This window comes from Eumetopias jubatus, unplaced genomic scaffold, assembly GCF_037043125.1.
Source record: "Eumetopias jubatus isolate StellerSeaLion01/CBP00866 unplaced genomic scaffold, mEumJub1_p1.0 scaffold_15, whole genome shotgun sequence".
Classification (NCBI taxonomy): domain Eukaryota; kingdom Metazoa; phylum Chordata; class Mammalia; order Carnivora; family Otariidae; genus Eumetopias; species Eumetopias jubatus.
Window position 1 is genome coordinate 86266034 of NW_028274821.1, and position 8191 is coordinate 86274224.

Consider the following 8191-nt stretch of genomic DNA (forward strand, 5'->3'; position numbering starts at 1 on the left):
ACATCCCTCAGTTACATGTTACCAGCAATGAAGCTTAGAGTCCTCAGGAATAAATCCACGGGAAAAAAAACAGACTCCAGAAGAGCTGGTCCACCAAAAGGAAGATAAGACACTGACCAACCAACACCAGAAGAAGAATAGTCCAGACAGAACATGAATTTAATATAAACAAAAACTATCCCCCCGAGAGAGAGGAGGACACTGGAAACATTAGGGTCTTATTCAAAACAACCTGCTCCTGCCCATCATGAAATACTAACAGGCCAGAGAGGAAAAGAAACTGATAAATCAACAATTACACTTGAAGATTTTACTATGCCTCTCCTAGAAACTAGCCAAATTGATAACACATGAGCAAATACAAGGCAAGCATGACCTGATACCAAAACCAGACAAAGACACCACAAGAAAATGACAAACCAATATCCCTGGTCAACACAGATGCAAAAATCCTTAACAAAACATTAGCAAGCTGATTTCAACAATGCACTACAAGGATCATGTACGATGATCAAGTGGGACTTATTCTAGGAATGCAAAGATGGTTCAACATCCATAAATCAATCAATACTATACCACATTAACAAAACAAAGGATAAAATAGATGCAGAAAAAGCATTTGACAAAATTCAACATCATTTATGATAAAAAAAAACCTCTTAACAAACTGGGTATAAAGGGAATGTACCTATACGTTCCTATACCTATACATTGTCTATATCATAATAATGGCTTTATAGGACAAGCTCATGGCTGACATACGCAATGGTGAAGAGCTTTCAGGGATAGGAGCTAAACAAGGATGCCCACTCTCACCACTTTTACTCAACATAGTATCAGAAGTCCTAGCCAGAGCAATTAGGCACTAAAGAGAAATAAAATACATCCAAATTGGGAAGAAAGAAGTTGTCATTATTTGCAGACAACATGATACGATAAAAAAACCCTAAAGACTCCACCAAAAAACTGTTAGAATAAATGAATTCAGTAAAGTTGGAGAATACAAAATCAATATACAAAAAAATCAGTTGCATTTCTACACACTAATAAGGAGCCATCACAAAGAGAATTTAAGAAAGCAATCCCATTTGTAAATTGCATCAAAAAGAATAAAATACCTAGGAATAAATTTAACTAAGAAGGTGAAAGACCTGTACACTAAAAATTATAAGACACTGATTAAAGAAATTGAAGAAAACACAAATAAATGGAAAGATATTCCATGTTCATGGATTGAAAGGATTAATATTGTTAAAATGTCTGTACTTCTCAAAACAATCTCCAGATTCAATGCAACCCCTATCAAAATTCCAACGGCATTTTTCACAGAACTAGAACAAAGGATCCTAAAATTTGTATGGAATCACAAAAGACCCAAGTAGCAAAAGCAATCTTGAAAAAAAAAAAAAGAAAGAAAGTTGGAGGCACCATGCTCCCTGGTTTAAAACTATATTACAAAGTTATAGTAATCAAAACAGTATGGTATTGTCATAAAACAAATACATACAGCAACAGAATAGAGAGCCCAGAAATAAACCCATGCATATATGGTCAATTAACTTATGCCAAAAGGCCAATAATATACAATAGGGAATGTACAGTCTCTTCAATAAATAGTGTTGGGAAAACTGGACAGCCAAACGCAAAAGAATAAAACCGGACTTTCTTCCACCATACGCAAAATTGTTCTTTACACTTTCTTACACCATACACAAAAATTAATTCAAAGTGAATGAAAGACTTAAGTATAAGTCCTGAAACCATGAAACTCCTAGAAGAAAGCATAAGCAGTAAGCACCATGATATCAGTCTTTGCTTTTGGAATCTAATCAAAAAACTCCTCACAAAGGCAACAAAAGCAACAATAAACAAGTGGGACTATATACACTAAGAAGCTCCTGTACAGAAGAACTCGTCAACAAAATGAAAAGGCAACCTACTGAATGGGAGAAAATGTTTGCAAGTCATGTATCTGATAAGGTGTTAATATCCCAAATATGTAAAGAACTCATACCTCATACAACTCAATAGCAAAATTAATTAAACAATCTGATTAAAAAATAGAGGACCCGAATAGTCATTTTCCTAAAGAAGGCATCTAGATGGCCAACAGATTGGTGAAAAGATGCTCGACATTACTCCTCAAATCAGCAGAATGAGATATCACCTCGCAGCAGTTAGAATGGCTAGTATCAAAAAAGACAAAAAAAATTAACAAGTATTAGAGGGGAGGTAGAAAAACCCTCGTGCACTGTTGGCGAGAATGTAAATTGGTACAGCCACTGTGGAAAACAGTACAGAGGTTACTCAAAAAATTAAAAATACAACTACTGTATGACCCATCAATTCCACTTCTGAGTATTTACCTGAACAAAAACACTAACTCAAAAAGGTATCTGCACCCCCATGTTTATTGCAGCATTATTTACAATAGGCAAGACATGACAACAACCTAAGTGTCCATCAGTGGATGAATGGAGAAAGACAATGTGTGATGTGGTGTCTCTATACCACTTAATATTATTCCACCATAAAAAATCAAATCTTGCCATTTGTGACAACAGTCATCTGGATATAACACACAGCCTGGTGACAATAATGTTACCTGCTGTATTGCGTATTTGAAAGCTGAGAGGATAGATCTTAAAAGTCCTCATCACGAGAAAAAATATTTTTATTACTGTGTATGGGTGACAGATCTTCACTAGATTTATTGTGGTGACCATTTGGCAAGATATACAGACACTGAATCATCATATTGTACACCTGAAACTAATATGTTATATGGCAACTGTACCTCAATTAAAAAATATACATGAGCAGACAGATAAAAGATTTGAGCAATTTGCCTAATTAAGAAGCACAGCACTTTCGACCCAACATAGATCTCATATCCTTTTAAAATTTACTATGTACTAAGCCACTGAAGAAGTCTCAACAAATTCCAAAGTATCAACATCATACCTAAAATCATCTCTGATTGGGGTGCTTGCATGGCTCAGTCAAGCATCTGACTCTCTCTAAAATAAATAAATGCACAAAAGTTCCAGTTGCTTCACATTCTTAACAAAATTTCAGACTGAAAAATTAGCCATTTTAGTAGATGTGAAGTAGGATCTGACTGCATTTAAAAATTTGCATTTCTCTGTTGACTCATGAGGTTGAGCACATGTTCATACCTTTATTGAACATTTGCATATCATCTTTTGTGAAAACCTGGTAAGTCTCTTGCCCATTTTTCTATTGTATGGCCTGTCTTTTCCTTACTTTATTTCTTAAATTCTGTATATATTCTCAAAGTGAGTTTTTTTAACATATATTTGTGCAAATATCTCCTCCCACTCTATGGCTTGCCTACCCTCCCTTTTAATGGTGTCTTTTGATGAGCCGAAGTTATACTCCTAGCACTCAATAGCAAAAACCCAAACATCTGATTTAAAAATCGGCAGAAGACCTGAATAGACATTTTTCCAAAGAAGACAGACAGATGGCCAACACGTACATGAAAGGATGCTCAACATCACTCATCATCAGGAAAATGTAAATCAAAACCATGATAAGAGATCACCTTATGCCTGTTAAAGTGGCTATTCTCAAAAAGACAAGAAATAGCAAGTGTTAGCAAGAATATAGAGCACTGTTGTTCAAAATGAAAATGTAGCCACCATGGAAAAGAGTATGTATGGAGCTTCCTCAAAAAAATTAAAAATAGAACTACCAGGTGACCCATCAATCCCACTTCTGGGTATTTATCTGAAGAAAACAAAAATACTAACTCGAAAAGATATGTGCACTCTCATGTTCACTGAAACATTATTTATAATATCTAAGACATGAAAACAACCCAAGCATTCACTGATGGATGAATGCCTAAAAGAGGTGTGATTTATATGTACAATGGAATACCATTCGGCCATAAAAAGGAATGAAATCTTGCCATTTGTTACAACCTGGATAGATCTTAAGGATATTATGCTAAGTGAAATAAGTCAGATAAAGATAAGTACCATATGATCTCACTTATATGTGGAATCTTAAAAAACAAACACACAAAAACCCAACTCAGAGATACAGAAATTGGCAGTTACCAGAGGTGAAGGGGGGTGGGGTCAAAAGGTACAAACTTCCAGTTGTGAAATAAATACGTCATGGGGATATAACGTACAACATAGTGACTATCTATCGTTAATAATCCTGTGCTGCATGTTTGAAGGTTACTAAGAGAATAAATCTTAAAAGTTTTCATCACAAGAAAAATAATTTTGTAACCATGTATAGTGACCAATGTTCACTAGCCTTGTTATGGTGATCATTTCACAATATATACAAACACAGAATCACTATGTTGTACACCTAAAACTAACATAATGTTATACCTCAATTTTAAAAATAACTTAGAAATTTGTTAGGACATTATTAATAAATATAGCCTAATTATTAATCTTTTCCTTTATGGTTAGTGCTTTCTGTGTCTTGCTAAATTTAAGAATCCGCGTATTCTCCCAAGCAGATTCAAAAACGTCTTTTCTTTCCTGCCAGGACCTTCCCTCGGAGAGGAGCCCTGGAAGATGGGAGAGGGGGAGCCCCTGGGGGAGACGAGGTGTGCACTGAGTCTACACAGGGTTGGCCTGGGATGGACGATGCTCCCAGTGAGGGGCAAACAAGGGGGCGGTGGGGGCCATCACACCTGTCCACACAGCATCCGCAAACATGGCCAGAGTGCACACTTCACTGTGTTACCACCACAGTCCTGCACGCAGCTATTCCCGAAACAGAAGCTCCAGAGGGTCCTGGGAAGCACACGGCCAGCCAAACCAGAGCCAGCGTGGGGTGGGGGGTGGGGGGCGATCCCAGAATGCCCAACTCCAGTGCCGCACCTGACCACAGGCGGGATGGAAGGGTGTTGCCACGCGGTGGTGACGGCAGGGAGAACTCCTAGCGGTCAGATGGACCCCACTCAGTGCCCAGCTCTGCTGCCTCCCCTAAATGTGACCCAGGGGCTCTGGGCTAACAGCAACTAATCCCCCGGGGCATTCCTGAGGAACTGAACCCAGACCCATAACTTGCTGGGCCCGGGGCAGGGCACAGTGCTGGGGGCAGTGGAGGGACCCAGAGGCATTTGGCCATGGGGAGGCCCCGGAAGGCAAGAAAGGGGACTGAGTGTCTACAGTGACCATGGCCCACTCCAGACCTGTCCACCTGGAGTGGGAACCTCCAGCCTAGCGCATGCTAGTGCCCCATCAGTGCTCCCTGGCTGAATCTCGCCAGAAGGCCCAAGTACTCTGTATTTGGAATTTGCTTCCAGTCTCAGCACTGGCCTCGCTGTATCCGTCTGAGCTTCCTGCTGGTATACTGAGCCACTGTGGGCTTGGCAAGAGCTGCAGAGCTGGGCTCCCAGCACCCCAGCCCACCGACTGGAGGGCTCCCCAGGGTGGGCTCCTGCAGGAGCTGGGGCAGCCTCTTGCAGCAGCTCCCAGGGAGGTGGCACCCTGCAGGGAGGCAAACCCCAGCTGGGGGAACCAGGAGTGTCTCTTGCACTTTTCTCTTGCCTGTTGTGTCCTCTGTAAAATTAGGGCCATCCTGGCAGCTCCCTCTCGATGCGGCTGGGCAGGGTCTCAGGAAAGCGCCCAGCCTGCAAGGCCCTCCACCCGCACGGCCAGGAGGCACCGGGCAGCCGGGGCGCACGCCCAAGTCCGGCCGCGCGGGGGCGCTCTGCTGCGCCCGACCGGGCCCCTGGGCCGTGCTGGTGCTTCTCCCACCCTTCCAGAAAGAAAGCGCAGCTCCGCGAGTTCGCCTGGCTGCCGGAAAATCAATCCTTGGGCTCCGCGCCGCGGACGTTTGGTTGGGTGGACGCCAGCCTGCAGCGCCAGCCCCCTCCGCGTCCCTCTGGGGTCCCACCCGGCCCACGGGGAGCAGCCCGCGTGAACTGTGGATCGCCCCGGTGGAGGACGGGCGGGGCCGGCCGCCCTTGCCCTAACCTGGAATCCCGAGGAGCTGAGGGCCTGAGCCCTGGCCTTGGGACCGGAAGCCCCCAGCTCCACCCTCCCTTGCAGATGGGGGGCTTGGACAAGTCACATCCCAGAGCCTTCACTCCGAACCTCAGCTGCTACATCCCTAATACGGGGAAGTCAACAGTCCCTACTTCGGAAAGTTGCTGAGAGAGTTAAAGGAATCGTATCACCGTCCTCCTGCTTCCCGGCCTTAGGCCAGCCACCTGCACCTACCTCCTTGAGCCTCAGTTTCCCTAGCCATAAAATGGGGACAAGGAAGTCCTTACAAGGCCACTGTGCAGAGGAGATGGCAGCAGCTGCCTGGCACCCCTCAGCTCTCAGGAAAAGCAGCTACTGGGGTTGTCATGAAAGCTCAGCGTTGCCCCCCCGAGTCTGGCCCTTCGCCTGTGCTCCAGAAGCCCACAGCTTGCCCTTTCCGGACCAGGCCACCGGGTTTGGGAGCTGCTGGCTCAGAGCAGAGCTGGAGCTCCCTCTCGCCCTGCCTCAAATGGGACGCTCACCTGCAGCTCACAGGCGACTGAGAGGCGGTGCCCACACCCCTCCACCCTGGTCTCGGGCCCTCTCTGGTTGAGTCACCAGGCAAAAACACTCAGCTTTCTGACACCAGCCAGAAAATGGAAATGTCCCAGGTGTCTAATCCTTCCCTTCCTTTTGGCAACTGAAACTGCCCTGAACTGAAAGCAAGGTACTGAATGCAGCATGGGGGTCCACCCTGGAGTCCCGGCCTCCCGCAAAGCCAGCCTTGCGACTTGGGGAGCAAAGCAACACCTCGGTCAGACTCAGCCAGGCCAGGTAGGGGGTGACCCCTGACGCCCACCAGCCCACATCACAACATGCTTCCAAACCCGCCACAACCTGAGGTGCGCGCCAAGAACCCTGACTTCCTTCCCAACCAGGGCTGCTGCCGGCCCCCATATCCCCCAAAAAAACATTTGGAATGGTCTTTGACTGAAATGAGATTAATCCTCAGTTCTCTGACAGTGTCTTTGGGCATGTGTTTTTATAACCTCTCTTTCAAATGAGAACCATTTGTCGCTGGGAAGCTGGGGAGGCCCAGCCCCAACTGCTGGGCCAGACATCACCAGCACCTGATTGAATGTCAAGGACAGTGCGAGGGGGTGGGGCAGGGCTGAGCTGAGGTGAGGGAGGAATGTAAGCAGCAGGGACAACCTGTCCTTTGCTGGTCTCTGCCCCATCCCCAGCTCCAACCCTGCCTGTCCCCCACACCAGCCGTAAATACTTGAGCCAGTGGCTTGGCCTCTCTAGACCTTACTTTCCCTCTCTGTAAAATGGGAGGGATGATGGCCCCTATCTTCCAGGTCATGTACCCAACCCAGCAACTGGAAGACAGCCAACCCTCAATGTTGAAGGAGGCTTTTGAGCAGAGGCTTGGCCCCCCCTGGAACTGCTAGGTGGAAAGGCAAAGTGCTCCTGGCCGGGGCCTTCCAGAGGGCTGCAGATGTCCACCCTGAGTGGGGCTCGAGCCGCCTTCCCCTTCCAGGCTCAGCCCTGGACGAGAGGGCATCCCTGCACAGAACTCGAGTCGCTGGCGCTTTAATATGGAGAGGGCTGCATTTATAGGAACCCAAAACGCAGCCTCTTTAATTAACTCTCAGCCCTCTGTCGGTGGCCTCGCCCCTCCACAGTCTCTCCCCCAAGCCCAGGTCCTGTTTGAAGTTTGCAACCCTTCCCACCCCCCTTCCTGCCATCCCGGCTTGCTGAACCAACTACAGACCCTACGGGCTCAGCTGGGAGGGATTTATTGGAGAATTTCAATCATGGGTTCTTGGCTCAGACATGTTGCTTCCCCCAAAATCTCCCCACAGGAGTTTGACGCTTGTGGAACCAAGGCTTGAAGGAGGGACTCCAATGATCTCAGAACTCAGAATCCCACCTGGGCCTGTCAGAGATTCCACAGCCCCTCACTTGGAGAAAGGGAGCACAGAACAGCGAGATGCAGGCTCCCGAGACAATGCAGAGGTACCGGAATCCATTCACTTCTAAGGAGTGGCTTAGAAATAATTCACCTTCACCACCACCCCCTACCCCAGCAGTGACACGTTTGTACAGGTGTCTGGATCTCTGCAGTGTAAGTCCCTGGTGGTCTCGGAGCTGGGGGAAGTTGGAAAAGGAATCGTAGAGTAGAATGGGACACCAAAGCCACGGAGATGTGCCATTTT